The sequence below is a fragment of the Pectinophora gossypiella genome, chromosome 13 (genome assembly GCF_024362695.1).
Source record: "Pectinophora gossypiella chromosome 13, ilPecGoss1.1, whole genome shotgun sequence".
Classification (NCBI taxonomy): Eukaryota; Metazoa; Arthropoda; class Insecta; order Lepidoptera; family Gelechiidae; genus Pectinophora; species Pectinophora gossypiella.
The window spans coordinates 15,808,749-15,829,003 of record NC_065416.1 but is presented as its reverse complement, the minus strand read 5'-3'; the positions used below and the strand labels follow the sequence as shown (position 1 = coordinate 15,829,003).

Below are 20,255 nucleotides of genomic sequence, written 5' to 3'. Positions count from 1 at the left end.
CTCACTCAGCAAGCCAGGACAAAAACCAATAGACCTAATTGATATCACGTGGTTTCCAGTATTTGTGCCAAGTTTATGGCAATAGGCTCGCCCCCTTACATGATACTAATAACTGAGCCATGAGCAATATCATGTACCCACTTTAGAACCCTCTCACACTATCATATTTGACATTTAATGAGGCATACCGTTTAATTTGTCAAAAAAGTTAATGTGACATGGTTTCAAAGTGTATACATATTAGTACTTGTGACCGTATGTCTACGAGTATGTCATATATACTACACATCAGCCTACCCTGTCAGGGACACAGGCGTGTGCTATGGGGCTATGTGTATAGAAATATAATTATAATAAATATTGTTATCGAATAAACGTGGGTGGAGCTTTAACTGTGTTTCGTCTTCAAATATCGAGGTTACCTTCATTATGATTGGCCAGACGGCTATATATTGTTAGTATATTATTCTATTTATAAAACATCTTATCAAATACTTGATATTTATTTTTATAACGGTACAGAAAATATCAATATCATTGACAGATAACGTATTAGGCAGTGTACGCGCGTTTTAGTACGAATTTGAGTTGTGTTCTCAACCTTTTTTTTAAAGAACGTCTAGAGACCTGGGTCGAGGTTTTTCTTGTAGCTTCTTTTCCCCGGCTATACAGGTTGTGAGAAGCTGCAGTAGTTTTAGGCGGATGAGACGTTCGCTATGTAAAAATTGACGATTCAAAGAGTAACTGTGTTACCTATTGAACCGGTCTTATCATAAGGAAGCAATGATCTAACAATAATAATAGTTTATAAAGAGCTAAATATAGATTTCTTTTCCATTCCTAATAAGTAAGTAGGTAATGAATGTGTCACTAGTCATATCATTACTTATTAGTTGTTCGTTATAATAACTTGCCGATCATGTCCGGGTCAGAAAAACATTACGTTTTATATAAGACAGTCTTCTTCTATCGTGTGGGTTGTGAGGCGGAGTACCAACCTCATCAACCCTGGTGTCAGGGTTACTTACTATTGTGCCGCCAAAGGCTCCTGACATGGCTCATGTAACGACTACTTACTTACATCAATAAGTAGACGACAGTTGCAAATCATAACTTATAGCTAAGAGATCTTCCGAATAAGATGTTTAAATAAAGATTTGTTTAGTCTATTTTGGTTCATAAGTTAAAAGTCGAATCTGTGAGACACGTATCTATTTAATAAAATTTGCGCACACGCATCCGATCCAAAACAAAACACCACAGAGAGAGATATAGCACAAACAAAATTATTATGGTCGCGCACACGCGCATAGACAAAAAATCCTCACTAAGGTTCTTGTGAAAACAAACCATAAAGTAGAGCAAATGTTATCTAAGAGTTTATACAAACTGACATGAAATAATTACAAAATAAAGGAAATGCGCGGCGTATTGACTACTGGCGGAAACGCCAGGACAGGGTGCCTCTGGTCGCCCTGAGGGGACGGTCCAATGAGGTGTCGATCACTATATTTGTAAAATTTAATTCCATTGCAGTCGTGTCGTATGTCGATTCCGTGTCGACTGTCGACACATGTTGTACAGATACGGTACTCATTTGCGGAGTGTTCTGTCAACGAAGTAGTTAGTGACTGGTGAACGAAGTAGTGGTACAACATACCTGCCCGTCGACATCGTCCGCGTAGCCTGGCTATGCTCAACAAGTACCACTGGTGTATTAACCTTTCCTATCGTGTGTCAGGTATCTGGTGTCAGGGTTACTATTGAGCCGTCAAAGGCCCCTAACACCGCACATGTAACGATTACATACATCAGTAAGTAAGTAACCGGGACCAACGGCTTAACGTGTCTTCCGAAGCACAATCAACCAAACTAGGGATCACAAAGTTTTTTGTGAATGTCCTTAGCGGTATTTGAACCCGGCACCTCCGGATCGTAAGCCCAACGCTCAAACCACTAGACCAAGGAGGCCGTTGCCTTTCCTTGTTCAAAGTACAGTACCTTAGGATGGTTCAGAGTATTTATGTCTTACCTGAAAAGAGAAAATATTAATCAGTATTTATGTTCTAAGTTAATTATAATGTAATATATTACAGGATGTTACACGCCCACGTACATTCAGATATATGAAACATACCTTTAACCTTTGTTTAATATTGTAGGGGTAGGTATAATGTAGGTGGAGTTAGTATAATTAGCTGTAAAAAATATAATGATTATTATGTTATGTACTATGACCTTTTTGCGATTCTTGTTTGATGATAAATAGATCGGTTTTAAGCTTAAGTCATATCTTGGACTGGGAGTAAAAACTACACAGAATGCGTTCAGCATCTGACCAGTTCGGAACGTTAGTAGTAACGGAACGCAATGTGGGTTCGTATCCTGGTGGGGACAAATCACAAAAACACTGTGATCCCTAGTTTGGCATTACAGGCTATCGACTGATTGGCCAAAAGTAAAATGATCCATGCTTCGGAAGACACGTTAAGCCGTTGGTCCCGGTTACTACTTACTGATGTAAGTACGTAGTCGTTACATGAGTCACGTCAGGGGCCTATGGCGGCGCAATAATAACCCTGACACCAGGGTTGATGGAGAGAGGAGTTCGCAACACTTGGTTTTCAGGATTTGTGCCCGGTTTATGGCAATGGGCTCGCTCCGTATTACATGGGACTAAGTAGCTGACGAGGAGTGGGTGTGTATACTGTACATCTCTGCTTAACCCTTCGGGGACACCAGGCTGATGCTATGTTACCCACATCATCATCAATTTAAAAGCCACGCTCTTGTCGGTGCAGCATTTTCCATGCTACTTTTTTAGGGAAAAAAATAGGGCAGTGGTTTCCCTCTTGCCTTCCGCCCCGCAGTACTCTGTCTGACGCAAGTGGGATGGCGCCCAGAGTAGTCTATTACAAAACCATACTACGACTCCTATCCTCCGCCTCAGAATAGTACTGACAGTTACTGCTGCCCTCTGTCAGGTTCCAGGTTACAGTACCTGTGACTTGCCGTGACTTGACTTGCTGAAGTAAGAGGCGCCCACCCCCGCGGCAAGGACGCGCCGAAAAGGAATTGCTCCAGTGGAGGGCAGAGAAGATGACTCTGTCCCCCCTTGGGCCGGGTTAATGGTCTTGTATGGAACCAAGACCAAAGGCTAATGTTACCCACACATAGCAATTTCCTAAAAGCGCATTTGGTATCACCGCGGCCTCCCCCGCTGTCACGGTCGCAGTGAACGAACTCGGCTCGAACCCGCGACCAACACATCCTCGACCGATCGACAAACAAACACACGTGCCCACTTCTTATTAGCTTTAAGTTTGCTCTCAACATTGCCGTTGGAGTATTTGATGGCAAATAAACTCGTGTTTGGTCGTTCGAGCAATGAAAGAAATGATTACAAAGAACAAACTAATCTTGAGTAATGAAAGGAATGTAGCTCTGTTTATATGCTCTAACACAAAACACAGTATCTCGTCTGTATTCCCAAAGGGGTAGGCGGTGTTTAGTATATACACCAACATAAACCATCACCTACATAAATGGGGCTTAAAGGAGTCGCCATACTGTGAATGTGGTCACCCGGATCAAACCAGATCTCACATAGTGAACGAGTGCCCTCTGCACCGGTTCCCAGGTGGTATAGCCGAGCTGCACTGTGTGACGGATGCGGCAGAGACTTGGTTAGGGAAGCTTCAGCTGGATATATGATCCACGCAGGATATTTTATTTTTGCCTGCCATACGCAATAATAATAGTATATACACCCACTCCTCGAGGGCCAGCCCGTAGCCATAAACCGGCAATATAAATCCAGGAAACCTGGAAATGTCTATCTTATTTACGATCCAAACTTGAATTAAAACTCAAAAGCCAGTGGTTCAGAGCCCGAGCATGGATTCGAAATTCAAATTGATACTTTTCCCATGTAACAGATATAAAATAAAATAAGTTTGAAAAGCCGGGCTTCAGCGCGCGATCCAACCCACTCGCCAATTGGAAAGCCGCGCTATTTCAGCCGCCATCAAAATAGGATTTCCGCGTACGTTTTAGCCGGGCTATTTCTGAAGCACTGCGCACACGCCGCAGCGAATATTGGACGTACTTACGTTTCAGTTTTAGGTATACGTGTTTAGATCAATGAATGGCGAAGTTCAATGTTTATAAAATCGTCGTTGGAGCAGAATAGCAACTCAAGTACGTACTTCGTTCGAAATGAATGGACGGTGTAAAACGGGGAAGTAGGTACGAGTTTTGTTGGTCCGATGATTGGCAAAAGTCTCGCTTTATTAAGGTCACGGCTATATCCCAATTGGGGTAGTCAGAGGTACATCCATAGCAAGATAAACTATGTAAGCACCCATACCTCACTGAGCTTTCTGTTAGACCAACGTGATGTGCCGTATGGCCGTCTATAGCCATAACCATAGAATAAGGAATAATACTCAGTAACGCTACTAGACACGGCGTAACGGTGCTAAGAACGAAGATCACTGTTTCACATGACAATGATGATCACATAAGGGATGGAATCCTTGCTGAATAGTTCCGTCAACTGACTTCACCACACTAAATGCGAAAAAAACCATTGTATTATTGGTCAATGTGCGTCAAAAGGATTTTAAACTATTTTGGACCCTAGTCAAATGAGATACTTTTTACGAAACGTCAAAACTGTTCCATTTTCGTATCGAAATACTGTTCTAGTCACATCAATAGCAGCAGTGAACCATTGTACTCAGAATTCGTAATTAAAATTCGAAAATAAGTAAAAAAAGAAAAATGAGATTGGTTTTCGATTGTCTTAGACTGGCTTGTATTTAGCGTTTTATACAAAGGCCTCCGTTGTCCAGTGGTTGAGCGTTGGGCTCACGATCCAGAGATCCTGGGTTCGAATCCCGGTGGGGACATATCACAAAAATCATTTTGTGAGGGATCACACTAGGGATACTAGGGATAGTTTGGTTAGGACATAACAGGCTGATCACCTGATTGTCCGAAAGTAAGACGATCCGTGTTTCGGAAGGCACGTTAAGCCGTTGGTCCCGGTGACTACTTACTGATGTAAGTACGTAGTCGTTACATGAGTCATGTCAGGGGCCTTTCGCGGCTCAATAGACCCTGACCCAAGGTTGGTGAGGTTGGCAATCCACTTCACAACCCACACGATAGAAGAAGAAGAAGCGTTTTATAATTGATCTTTGACACAGTCATCATCATCATCATCAACCCATTAACGTCCCCACTGCTGGGGCACGGGCTTATCCTATGGATGGATAGGGAGATCGGGCCTTAAACCATCACGCGGGCCCAGTGCGGATTGATGGTTATTAACGACTGCTAATGCAGCCGGGACCAACGGCTTAACTTGCCTTCCGAAGCACGGAGGAGCTCGAGATGAAAACTTTTTTTTGTGGTCACCCATCCTATGACCGGCCTTTGCGAAAGTTGCTTAACTTCAACAATCGCAGACCGAGCGCGTTTACCGCTGCGCCACCGAGCTCCTCCTTTGACACAGTGAAACACCCTATTGTGAAACACCAGATTCTCCGAGTAAGGGTGTGTGGTGTGACGTCACGCGTCCGCCGGACGAGATAGTGTATTCGCCAGAACGCGCCATTTCTCTGTACTCTCCCACGAGTCCCACGCCTCCCAGATAACGAGAGCTTTGCACTCTATGGTCACATATGACCTTTCATACAGTTACCGTAAAATAATAAAAAAAAAAAAATATATTTCCACGCAAAGCCTTTTAACAACAATTTTAGAGTTACAAAATTAGTAAGGAGCAAGTTACAGAATAATAATGTCAGCTGATGTCTAAAATAGACTCAAGCCTGTGCTATAGGCATCAGCTACCATCTTAGTGTTACAATATTTTATAGATATAGACAGTATTAGATTGTGGACACAGATTCGTGAAACAAGCTTAGCTTAATGTTTGACAAAATTTCGACTGCGAAAAGAAAATTTATAAAAGAACAGAAATTTAGCATAATTAAAATTAAATACACAGAGGTGTAGACAATTTGGTCGAAGAGAAACCTTAAACAAAGTATACTTAAGCCACACTCCATACAAAAATCTCGTTATTACCGCATCCCATCTGCATAACAGCCTCTGTGGTCTAGTGGTTAGAGCGTTAGGCTCACGATCTGGAGGGCCGGGTTCGATTCCCGATGGGGACATTGTCGAAATCACTTTGTGAGACTGTCCTTTGTTTGGTAAGGACATTACAGGCTTGAATCACCTGATTGTCTGAAAAATAAGTTGATTCCGCGCTTCGGAGGGGACGTTAAGCCGTTGGTCCCGGCTATTAGCCGTAAAAATACCTCCACCAACCCGCAATGGAGCAGCGTGGTGGAGTATGCTCCATACCCCCTCCGGATGATTGAGGGGAGGCCTTTGCCCAGCAGTGGGATATACCTAATAGGCTATTTATGTTATACCGCGTCCCAGCTAACGTGTAATTGTAAGCGAGGCGCGCCTGCTCTTACTACTTAGTGACTTACGGCAATTTCAGACAAAAAAACCCAAAGGGGGTGAGGTCGACGCCCAATACGATTTGGCACGGGCGGAGATTTACCTTCTATACGTAGTATTATTCTATGTTCTATATTTAGGCTACAATATACCTACTGCCTTTGACACTTTGACACGTGCTTGAATAGCCACACTGGACTTTTGTCTCCATTTTCAATATCCACCCAGAACAATCACTTTTCAGTATTTTGGGATTATGTATCTATTCTTCTTCTAACGCGTGGGTTGTGAGGTAGTTTACCAACCCCATCAACCCTGATGTCAGGGTTACTATTGAGCCGCCAAAAGCGCCTGACATGGCTCATGTAACGGCTCAACACGGATCATCTTACTTTGGGACAATCAGGTGATCAGCTATTAGGATGGTATTAATAAACTAATGTCAGCTTCGAGACTGCCCTCAAGATCATGTCAATGTGACCGTTCTCATATAAAAACAGAGACTTGAGCGTGATCTTAAGAGCAGTGTCAGCTGAGATTCGTTTATTAATACCATCCTTAGTGTCCTGAACAAACTATGGATCACAAAATGATTTTTGTGTGATGTTCCCGCCCGGATTCGAACCCGGTACCTTCGGATCGTGAGCCCAACGCTCAACCACTAGATCACAGAGGCCGTTAAAATATGTATCTATAGATATAAGAAAATAAGCGAAGTCACAAAACACGTCAAACTCGTTGCTTTGCATAGAGATTAACATACCTAATATAATAAAAGTGCATTTAATTGCCTGCACGCAAATTCCTCTGAGCGATAAAGCATCCGGACAGATCGATGCCCTTCCGGCTGTTATCGGTCGCCCAACAAGTTGGGTGACGTGTTCGATAACTTGTCGGATAGCAGAGTGCCTGAGTGGAGTAGGAATGCTAAATCGAATCTTAAAACTTATGTATATAAACAAAACTTCTATTGGCATATCAATAAAGGGAATAGCCAGTTGGATGTTGGACTTGTTGGTGGTGTCAGCAGTCAGTCCACACCATTAGTCCAGTAGCTCGTGGTAGCCTAGTTGGAAGAACGTTTGACTCTCACCGTGAGGTTCCAGGTTCGAATCCCAGCACGGGCCTAAACCAATGATTTTCGATATTTGTTTTCAAATTTGGGTTTGCATCTTAATGATTATCACATGCTTAGCGGTGGAGGAAAACATTGTCAGGAAACCCAAATTCCCAAGAAAAGCGTTTCGAAGGTATGTGACTTAATCTGTAATGGAGTGGTTTTTCTTTCGCGGGTTGGAAGGTTAGACATAAAGTCGCTTCTATAAAAAACTATTATGTAATGTTAATATCATAAAAATATGGATATTAACAAAATAATGTCACGGAATGTAGTGACAATCTCGACCAGATCAAACGTAAACACAGCATCGTAAACACTAACAGCCAAGGAGTCTTTATTTACTTAGAGATGGAAAAGTTGTTTCCCCTTACATATGCTGTGAGTGGAGCGAGGACAGTTGTCGTAGACTGCGCGCGCGCCGGGGATTTTCCTACCATTAGACAGCTTGTACGCGTTACTGATCTTAGCTATACCATCCATACTAATATCATAAAGGCAAATATCTGTTTGTCTGTTTGTTTGTCCGTCTTTCGTGGCTAAACGGAGCGACAAATTAACGTGATTTTTTTAAAGTGGATACAGTTGATGACATAGAGAGTGACATAGGCTACTTTTTGTCTCTTTCTAACCTCCCACTTCCCTAAAATGGGGGGGCGGTAGTTTGTATGGAGCATTCCGCAATTTTCAAGGTAATAACTAAAACATGATATGCGGACTGTTTGTGACTAACAAAAAAATCGTGAATCGTGTTACCCTGAACGCAAGCTTTTTTTTTGACGTGACTTATTGTAGATTTGCCGCAGATAGCATTAACTACTTGGGCGGACAAATGGGGAGCGCTGAAGGCTCTCACCCGGTACAACGTTTAAGACAACAGGCCTGAGGGTGCCCAGTTGGGCGCGAACCTCTGCTCAGGGCGTCGTCTGAAAGGAAAAATATTTGAAAGAATTAATCGACCCTAGCGGGTCGATAGCGATAAGCGCTGAATGAGGGAAATTTAACGCAAGCGAAGCCGTGTAGTGTATATTTGTTAGGGTAGATTAGAACATTTCTGTGCCAGAACGTGTTATGCTGTGTAGAGTTGAGTACTTGAGAGTAGATAGAGAGAAATGGGGAGTGAGACTTCTGAACTGTCATAGATTAATAAAGACTTAAGGTAGTGGCACGCTGCTGCTCTATGATGGCCGTTTCGAAGTTCCTCCGCTCATCAAGTTTCGTATTAATTAATAACTTTACTGACGGAGCGAATTTCTGTACTTTATTTTGTCAAAAAAGCCCTCATATCGAGCCGCTTGTTTAATACATAACACTATTAGAGACGAACTTGATAGCTTCCTATTATAGTAATAAATTTCGGCAATCAAGTTCCAATTTTTTAGAATGGCTAATATAATTGGTAACTTCATTGTTTACAACAAAATAATTGTACAGCAATACAATAGATATAAACCGAGACACTACAAGGTGTTTATACCTAGCTATAGTAACATCGAGCACGCGGTCCGCATCGTGGGAATTTCCTTTATGTGTTGATGTCATAAACATAAACAATCCATACGCAAGCGGAGGTCATTGTCTCTTTGCATCAATACCTTTACTTATTTATTTATTTAGGTACACATACAGCAACACATATTACCTAAAATTTTACAGACAGTATTATAAAAATAATAATTAACAATAATTTACAAAAAACAGAACAGAAACTGTAACCCGTTCCGAAATACCAAGTACCTAATAGAAGAACTAAAATATAATCTTGACATTAAATAAGTGTTTTTAATGATCCTTTAATGACAATAAACAATTTCTGGGAGTTAAAAAGACCGCATCGCAAGCAATTCATCTAAAAAAGCAATATTGCAATTTGACATTTGCGCATATAAAAGTAAGTGCGCAATGCAAACAAAACGTCAAATAGCAACATTGCTTTGTTAGATTAATTGCTTCGTTGTGGCCTTTTTAAACCCACTGATTTAATATTGCCTAACAGGATCAGTCTACCAACATATTAGAAAGTATGCAAGACGTAATACCATACATTCCCCAGTGTACCGATCTAGCGACGTCGAGCATACCATGCGTGATTCATGGCTTGTCATAGCGACGCTGTGCCAATCAAGCGGCTAATTGACTATCTGTCAGCGAAAGCCAGCTGGCTACAACTAGGACGGGAATCGGGAAGTCACAGGGTCCCACGAGGCTACAAGTGCTTCTACTGTTCTAACCAAAGTTGCCAAAGTGATGATATGCATTGATTGATTGCGTTGACAGATTGTGAAAGCTCGAGCTATTAAGGGCATCAAAAAATATTTTGATTAAATGATTCATCAAGATTTTGATCATTAAGTCGTTCCACATATCGTGTTTTGTTTTATATTATATCCTGCTTATGTTATGTATGTTAATATTGTAACGTTATGGATAATTGATATCCTGTAGTTTCCAGGGTTTGCGCCTGGTAAATGGCACTGGTCTATTACATGGCACTTAAACATAGCTGTCGAGGCGTAGATACACTACTCCTGTCGATGCCTTCGGAGATACAGGCAAGATTATTATGGACAAAACTGACAAGTTTCTGGTCCTATGATCACAATGCTATACCTATGAATATATTTTATGTGATATGTATTGGTATTAGCCATGTAACACATTAGAGAGTTTGAAGTCTCATCAAGATGCAAATGACGTTATGAACATAGTATGCAAATCGTTGCGTCGTTGCATCTGTGCAGGTCACGTGCAGGTGCGAAGTGTTGCGCCAGCAGCAAGGCGATGCACCAGAATAGTGCATTGTGCAACGCGCCCAAGGTCCGAGTTAAATCTGCTATTATGCATCGGCCGGTTAGCGGTATCGCTATCTGGGTCAGGTAATAGAATCGCTCTATATGCGGCCACTGCTGGGTGCAACCTTCGTTTATTATTTATGGGAGAGACAGTTTTGGCGCGATCGGCCGGGGTAGTGGGGCGAGGATTGGGGCCATTCGCGCTCTGCAGTCATTAAAAGACAACTTGCAACTACACTTAACTCGGTTTAGCTGGACTTCGGGTACTTAGTTCATTTGGTGATGGATGTACCTCCGACTACCACAATTGGGATATAGTCGTGAGCTTATGTTACGCAACTACACCTGGTCTTCTACCTCTGACGTGTGGGTTGTGATGTGGATGACTAACCTTAGCGACCCTGATGTCAGAGTTATTATTGAGCTGCCAAAGGCCCCTAACAACGCTCATGTAACCGGGATCAATGGTTTAACATATTCAACACCACACAAAAACGTTGGTTGTTTCATACAAGCAATGGGGGACACGGGTGAGCCAAAAGAGGGGATTTACAGGCCACAATGCAGCGATTTCACGTCAAACTGTTAGAAGACAGTTAGATGAATGAGTATTCTCTCTTGGCCCACCTATGGGCCGTGTGGCATTGAACGTGTTAAGCTTAGAAGAAGAAGATGGCACTAAATATTGATGCCCTAAGATGAACACGATCGATTGTATGCGGTGACAGCTTAGAGTCTTGTTTGAACTGACAGGATGAACACCCGGTGGTGTGAAGGTTGAAATGTTTGTCCGGGTTGACAAGAGCTGCGATAGGTATCAAATCCCGCCTGAAACAAACTTTTTGATTTAATTTTCTCTTTGTGAGAATCTGTACCCTCCGTTGTTTCCTTGTTTATTCCCAGATAAAAAAAAAGCGTAATTAGCAAGCTACAAAGACAGGGACAATCTATATAAATAGAAGACAAGTTCATGGTCAGGTTGAAAGAAAAGAGCTGCAACTGATAACCGAACAAAGGATTAATGGAAAGCTAACAAGATAGGTCATACTGACATAGGTTAATGGCTGTTATTTAATAGGTAGGCATTAAACTAAACTAGGAGACCTAGGCGCAGAATAAAGATTAATACTACGTATAGAAGAAGAGGTGACTCTCCGTCCCACAGATCAATTTGTTTGTCCAATAAGTAAATATGATTTGGTATGAAAGTTCGAGATCGTAAAAAAACATGTTAATTGGACTTGAATTCTGTCTAAAGGTACATACGTTACAGAATCAATGGAACATAATTAACAAGGGAAATGCTGTGAACATTTGTAATTACAGCGATCCATGACGTCATAATTAGGGCACTACGGGAATTCGCGTTAACGGGGTGAATGAACTTTGTTGGACCTCGATAAATAACCACAGAGTTTTTCGTTTGCGAACGATTCGCTCGAATCACGGCCGCGTGACGCATGCGCCGTTATGGGATATAGGGCGGGTTATTACGTACGATGACATGCACTACAGGAATTACTACGGTGAGCAAACGTGCCATTAATAGTTAGTAATATTATTACATAAAATAATCTTCTACTGCCGGATGAGAGCCCTGAGCTCTCCCCATTTGTCCGGCCAAGTAGTTAAATCCACTTGCAGATAATCTATAATAAGTCACGTCAAAAAAATACAGTGTGCGCTTTGATCAATGTTTTCCCAATCGGAATTAATCAGAATGCACAAAGAAATCTGCCCGATATGTATGTTTAGAGTTAACTTCTCTTAACAAAGGATTAATGTCACCCTGTTATCGCACGATACAGTTACACAATACACCGATATGACAGTGCGCGACCTCAAGAGGTCAAAAAGAGTCGCGGTGCGCGCGCGCAGCTCAAATATTTACAGAGACAGGCGCGGGCGCAGGCGACGGCCCGTCTGCCGCATCTCGGCCAAGGCTGCCTGCATTCACTGCAACTGTATCTAATGCAAATTTCTAACTCCCTTCAGATATATTCTATCTACAGAATTTCTGTTCCGTTTTGAAATCTATTGTCTTTGAACTGTTTGTTTCTAAAACATCTTAGAATCTAGAAAAACTTTAATTTTATAGTAGTTGTTATACAAAAAAAAATGAAGATTGTGATTAAATAAATAAAAAATACACGAGGATTAAACATCAACGAACACCCGAAACGACTGAAAAAAAGTACTTTATCCTAAATTGGATTAAAACGCTTGATATGTAGGTAGGTCATTTGCTCATAATATTTACAGGAAAATTCTTGGAGTACTTTTCTATAAACGACTTGCAATGTCTACATTCGCGCCGTCACCTGCGCGTAAGTGTTCACAATACATTGCAATATTCCCGCGGCGCGCACGCCCGATTTACCGCGCATAATTAATGCCATTTATCTCACACCTAACACCCAGCCGCCCGAAATAGACGCTCCGAACCGCTTAATCTTCAGCGAGAAATCATGCGAGATAATTAGGCGGTGTGTATGACAACTGACAAGTACTGTCGGTGTGACGGTTCGATCACTGTTTGTCCTCAGGTGATACAAATGTCTACAGTTACTTCTTCGACATAAGTCACTTTAATGGCATGCTTTCACATTACCACATTAAAAGTACCCAACATAAATCTTTTTTTTAATTCGTTAGGTCTGAACAACCAACTTCACCTATTTCAACACAGCCAGAAATAAGCTTCCAAGAACGCTTGTGTTAGCAAGAATAGCTTGCAACTTCGGCAATAAAATCTGTGAATAGCTACAGTTTCTGAAGCAGTGCAGAGAATGTCCAATTTGGCTCGGTCTTGCACAAAGCTTCAACTTCTCAATAACTCAGTTTTACGCGGACACTTCCTCAATGTGTTTGGAATATAAATTATTTCTGCTACATTTCGCAACAAGATACTAAGGTGCATCAACAAGAGTGCCATTGTTAGGTGCCAATATAAGCGCGACGTGGCCAGTAAATCTTCGACAATCACACGGGTATGCCAAGTATAATGCGCATACGCGGGATCGTAAACAATAACCGGTGATCGTATATCAAAGCTGATTTGGCCGGCGCTCGCCCATCGATCAAAGGGACGTGTATTAAGTGTTCAAGACATTAGAATTTACTGGCCCTTTCACTTCCTTCAAGCAAATGACACAAAAAAAATCTTGGAAGCCACAGGAGGCGTGACAATAGAATGAGACTCCGTTCTACCGATCAAAATGTCGATTGTAGGTCAAGTTTTTTTTACTGCTTTCGAATGACGCTATGTCAGGGGCCTTTGGCGGGTCAATTATAACGCCCGAAATCAGGGTTTAGAAGGTTTGTCACACTATAGAAGAAGATTGAAGAAACTCACGTCTGCTGTTGGAGCAGCAGTTGCCCAAAACCTGTAAACCTAATAGATTTCGGCGTTCAAAACTCTGTGCGTTTGTAGATGACTGTCAACTTCTATCACTCACGAGACTTGGACCAATCGATGAGAACATCAGTTGTGTAACACCTGCAAACTTAATAGACATAATTGGGTTGTTCAGAGGTACATCCATCAGACGATGAACCTAATACCCACGTTCCACCTAGTTTTCCGTAGACCACAATGACATAGGTGGTGAGCCGTATCGCCGTTTATAATGGTCGATCCAACTGTGTTGAGATATATTACATAACTAGATGTCGCGTGGTTCGCTCGCAGCAAGCTGCTCGCGTGTCTTGTTTTCCCGCCATTTTTTTACCGCGATAGAATTTGACCAAGACTAAAATAGGTCTCGTGAAATCAAAAAAGTTCTAGGTGCAATAGTTTTGCCAGGCCGTAGGGTGTCTCCCTGATGCGGAGCAGTTTTCCAAGATGACGTTCCGATCACACCCCTATACATCAATTTTAGCTCTGACACATTTTCTGGAAAAACAAAATTTTGTATGGCGGCCATCTTGTTTTTCGGCCATTTTGTTTTTTTTTCACTGGCGATTAAATTTGACTAAGATTTAAATAGGTTTCTTGAAAACAAAAAAGTTCCAGATGCGATAATTTCGCCAGGCCGTAGGGTGTATCCCTGATGCGGAGCAATTTTCGAAAACCTGGAAGTATACCCGTACTCTACATGACGTTCCGATCAAAACCCTTATACATAATTTTTATCCCAGAGGCAATTTCAGGAAAAACTAAAAATTTGTATGGCGGCCATCTTGTTTTTCCGCCATTTTGATTTTTTTTCACCCACAGTAGAATTTGACCAAGATTTAAATAGGTTTCGTGAAAAAAAATATTGTTCCAGGTGCGATAGTTTTGCCAGGCCTTAGGGTGTCTCCCTGATGCGGAGCAGTTTTCGAAAACCTGGAAGTATACCCGTACTCTACATGACGTTCCGATCAAAACCCTCATACATAATTTTTATCCCCGAGGCATTTTAAGGAAAAACTAAAAATTTGTATGGCGGCCATCTTGTTTTTCCGCCATTTTGATTTTTTTTCACTCACGATAGAATTTGATTAAGATTTAAATAGGTTCTGTGAAAAAATAATCGTTCCAGGTGCGATAGTTTTGCCAGGCCGTAGGGTGTCTCCCTGATGCGGAGCAGATTTGAAGAAAGAGAAGTGTCTCCATACTCAACAAGACACTCCGATTACACTCCCATACACAATTTTTACCCTTGAGACATTTTCCGGAAAAACTAAATTTTGTATGGCGGCCATCTTGTTTTTCCGCCATTTTGATTTTTTTTCACCCACAATAGAATTTGACCAAGATTTAAATAGGTTTTGCGAAAAAAAAAATGATCCAGGTATAATAGTCGCGCCAGACTGTAGAGCGTCTCCCTGATGAGGAGCAGTTTTCCAAGATTTGGGATTTTTCCCATACTCACCGGGAGGTCCCGATCACACCCCCCATACATCATTTTGACCCCCCGACGCTCCTTCTGGGAGAACAATTATGTCAGTGAGTCAGTCAGTCAGTCAGTCAGTCAGTCAGTGGGTCTCCAGCTATATATATTACACTAGATGTCGCGTGGTTCGCTCGCAGCAAGCTGCTCGCGTGTCCTGTATTAGTTCGAAGCTTTGTATGGCGGCCATCTTGTTTTCGTGAAATCAAAAAAGTTCTAGGTGCTATAGTTTTTCCAGGCCGTAGGGTGTCTCCCTGATGCGGAGCAGTTTTCCAAGATGACGTTCCGATCACACCCCTATACATCATTTTTACACCCGAGACATTTTCTGGGAAAACAAAAATTTATATGGCGGCCATCTTGTTTTTCGGCCATTTTGTTTTTTTTTCACCGGCGATAAAATTTGACCAAGATTTAAATAGGTTTCTTAAAAACAAAAAAGTTCCTGGTGCGATAGTTTTGCCAGGCCGTAGGGTGTCTCCCTGATGCGGAGCAGTTTTTGAAGGTACTCAACATGACATTTTGATTACATCCCTCATACATCATATTCACCCCCGAGGCATTTTCTGGAAAATCGTAATTTTGTATGGCGGCCATCTTGTTTTTCCGCCATTTTGTTTTTTTTTCACCGGCGATTGGATTTGACCAAGATTTAAATAAGTTTCGTAAAAACAAAAAAGTTCCAGGTTCGATAGTATAGTCAGGCCGTAGGGTGACCCCTGATGCGGAGCAGTTTTCGAAGATCTAGCAGTATTTCCATACTCAACAAGACGTTCCCATAACACCCCTATACATCGTTTTTACACCCGAGACATTTTCTGTAAAAACAAAAATTTGTATGGCGGCCATCTTGTTTTTCGGCCATTTTGATTTTTTTTTACCGGCGATAAAATTTGACCAAGATTTTATTAGGTTTGGTGAAAAAAGAATCGTTCCAGGTGCGATAGTTTTCCCAGGCCGTAGGGTGCCGCCCTGATGAGGAGCAGTTTTTGAAGGTCGGGAAGTATTTCCATACTCAATATGACATTTTGATCTCATCCCTCTTACATCACATTCACCCCGAGGCATTTTCGAGAAAAACGAAAATTTTGTATGGCGGCCATCTTGTTTTTCCGCCATTTTGTTTTTTTTTCACCGGGGATTGGATTTGACCAAGATTTAAATATGTTTCGCGAAAGAAAAATTACTCCAGGTTTTATAGTTTAGCCAGGCCGTAGGGTGTCTCCCTGATGCGGAGCAGTTTTTCAAGATCGAGCGGTTTTTCCATACTCAACAAGACGTTCCGATTACACCCCCATACACAGTTTATACCTCCAACACATTTTCTGGAAAAACAAAAATTTGTATGGCGGCCATCTTGTTTTTCCGCCATTTTGATTTTTTTTCACCCACGATAGAATTTGACCAAGATTTAATAAGGTTTCGTGAAAAAAAAATCGTTCCAGGTGCGATAGTTGCGCCAGGCCGTAGGGTGTCTCCCTGATGCGGAGCAGTTTTCCAAGATCTGGAAGTTTTCCCATACTCACCGGAAGATCTTGATCACACCCCCCATACATCATTTTCACCCCCCGACGCTCCTTCTGGGAGAACAACCCTGTCAGTGAGTCAGTGAGTGAGTCAGTCAGTGGGTTTGTAGCTATATATAATATAATAATATAACACAAACAGCCTATATTGGTGCAACTCCAGTACCGGGGATGGCATCAGCTCTCTTCATTTGACACAGGACCACAGTGACTTAATAGGATACAGGTCTACGCAATGTGGAGTTGCATTCCGGACCCTAGGCACATTATTGACTTTTATTAAGTGTGAAACCTGCATTCAATCGAGGAGTAGAGTAGCGTGAGGCAGCACATCAGTCGCGAAATCCGAGTTAATCAGTTGGCGCAAGCCACAATTTCTCAATACGTGAAAACTTGATAGATTACAGGTTTCCAAACCCTTTGCGCATCGTTGAGCACTATTAAATGTAAGGTGACCAGCATCCAATTGAAGAGTATGACAGCACATCAGTCTCGAGACGGGAGCTAATCAGTTGGCGGTGGCAGCAGTTGCCCAAGCCGACCTCGGCGCGCGCCAACACCGCGCCACGCCTTCTGCTTCGGTGTTTTGATAAAAATAGCGTTTTTACGCTGACCTTCCATTACATCATTTCAAGATGACAAATTCAAAAATGCTATTGCTGTTGCAATGTACCATTCATAACTTCGTGAGTTCAAATTCGCCTCATTTGAGCGGTGTTTCGCGTTGTTTTAAACAAAATGATGAACATAGCTTCCAGAATCCTTTTAACTATCACCACGTGACATTCCTTACCAATAAACTCACCGCAACGAAAGAAACCATGAGAACATAATAATTGCCTTAACCGATAGTCTATGTCCATACGTCCATTCCTGGCGCGTGTCCAATCAGGTGCGAAGACTTTGGCTACTAATTATACCGGCTGAGCACCGCTTATAGCCAGCCGAGAATAGCCGGGAACTTATAGCCATACACGCAGACGGATTTAGCCGTAGCGATAGACACGGCTCGATTTAGCCTGACGGTCCTAGCGCCATTTACGGCATGCGCTGCTGACGGTTCTTCACGCCAGGATGGTTGGGATAGGATTTATGTATCGCTCCTATAACTGCGGAGTTTAATATAGAAGAACAATCAGATTAGAGGTAAATGTTTCTCAATCTTTTTGAATATGCAATCCCATAAGGAATATGACAGCGCGTCAGTCTTGAGACGAGTGCTAATCAGTTGCCGGTCGCAGCAGTTGCCACAAATAAATAATATGATAATGAAATGTTAATTTGATTTATGCCCTGAGATATATTCTATTTCGGGATAGAAGTCGTTCTTTATGGACTTTATTCAGTTATCGTGATCTTAACGACTCTTGGACTTGAGCTTCCGCAACATCACATAACGACTACCTACGTAACACATAGAGCAATGAAAAACGTGCCACGAGTAACCCCAGTCGCCGACCTTCGCCGAATTAATCCGATCTTATCAACGTTACGAGACAACGTCCGAAGAATCTTCGCCAAGGCTGCGCAGACGCTGAATTGCATAAGTACATCACGGTATATAACACGTTTTAAAAAATATGAAGCCAACAATGGCATTTCGAATGTTGATTTATACGTATTGTAAGCTCCAATCCAGCTTCCTGCCGAAACAATCGTTAATCGTTAAAACTTTACAGCGTCCAGTCAAAACATTACGGCGATTGACCTTTATGAATGAGACTATGTTGAATGAAATGTTACGAACTATGAACTTTAGAAATCAGATCCGACTGTATTTTCCACCCACGTATTCAAAGCACTCAAACAAACCATGTCTTGTAATTCTGCTTGTCATACTAAATGTTTGGCTATGTAGCCAAAATAATCGCCAGCCAATGCATTTCTGCGTGTGCGTCACCGGAGGCGTTTAATTGAACATCCGCGCGCTCTTCCTGGGCTTCCGGTCGTCCGCCGCTTGCTGCCCGCGTCTCACGCCAGCTCGTAAAACAAACAACAATAACTTCACTCGAAAATGGAAACCAGTTAGTACTTGCTAGCCGTGATTTTACGAGTCTTTAAATAACCACTCGTTAAAAGGCAATAAAATATTTTAATTTTTAACAGTTTCAGAACGAAATTAAACTATGAAAACGGCTCAAAAGTAGCAGCACGACGCGAGAATATTATCTAAGTAAGTATACAGTACTAGAATCCTTAACCTCAACTGTTTATTCTTATTCCGTTAGATAGTCTGATACGAGTCAAAACTCTTCAAGACCTAGAGTCAGAAGTTACCTTTTACCCACTCGGCACTGCGCCAAACTGTTGACCGTGATCCGGTTTTCGGACAAAATTGCAGTATTAATCCTAGTTATACGTGATTCTTTAACTTATCTTCTATCGAAGTCGGAGACCGAAATCTCCAACCCTGGTGTTGAGTTGTTATTCAACTGCCAAGTCTGATCGAACAATCCACTACGTTATAACTTTAGTAGCGCTGGTGTGATTCTTTACTATTTTCCGTTTTTGTCTCTACATCTTTGACAGTGTGCCTATTGCGCCTAAACAAATTCGGGAAATATCTTAAAAGGCTGATGGCGTTGTTGCTACAACAAACGCCCACTCGTCTGCCCGAAGGCTTAGCCGCCTACTGCTATCATTTTGTTAAGGAATCGTTTAGACGGCAAAGAGCACCTGTTTCTAAATACATAAATATAATCACAGTCCTTTGCCTTGCTAACTCCCACGCGAACCACACCCTTGTTATTATACCTACTGGAGTTTATTAAGGTATTTCAGCCTTAGGATTGGTTTAAAAATATTATGAGAGTAATTTGTTTGTCATTATCTATGTTAATATGTGAGAATACAATGAAATATGATATGACAATTGACGTAAAATAGTTGATAGTTTGTAATGATATAACCTACTACTAAAATTGCAACACCGACGGCAATATCGCATTCTCCAGACTTGGCTACTTAAGGCTAAATAATGCTAGCGAGTCTTGAGAACTAAGATTAGTACAAAACCTAAAGTCAAACACAGTTCTAAACTAAGAGCAGCAGCCGAGATTGGACGTCAAAGATCCAGAATCGGACGCCAATAACAATAAATTGGAGGCAATCAACGCGCATGGCCAGTTGGAGCGACGGAATCTTCCGACGCAAACACGCGGCAAGTATTCTGTTGTGGTCCAGATCATCTCGGCTAACCTAGTTACGGCTGGTGACGCGCTACTGTAAACAGAATGCATCTCAACAGTGCATATAGACACGCTTCACCTACATCATTCAGGGGATTTTCCTCGGCATTCAGTACATTGCGAAATGATAATACATGACTCACCAGTGAAAAGATTTAGATTGATATCGTTATCTTTTCGTGCAACATGAAATGCATTAATTCAGATCATAATAACATTACTTTCTGTAATAATGTTGAATTTGAAGTATTTTACACTGTTGAGTTGAA

The 20,255-nt window shown here is 41.8% G+C and overlaps 2 protein-coding genes across 8 annotated transcripts in view; both read right to left on the bottom strand.

Moving 5' to 3' along the window:
- LOC126372108 (histone deacetylase 4) overlaps positions 1-20,255 on the bottom strand; it is a 122,640-nt gene that overhangs the window by 61,854 nt on the left and 40,531 nt on the right. The window lies entirely within an intron of this gene.
- The window catches only part of LOC126372176 (protein-S-isoprenylcysteine O-methyltransferase), a 190,441-nt gene continuing 176,008 nt past the window's right edge, over positions 5,823-20,255 (bottom strand). Inside the window, exon 7 of one of the 2 annotated variants that reach the window (XR_007567121.1) lies at positions 5,823-6,253. The gene's annotated coding sequence lies outside the window, so the exon portion shown is untranslated. The remainder of the gene's footprint in view (positions 6,254-20,255) is intronic. The other variant, XR_007567120.1, reaches the window with a different exon arrangement.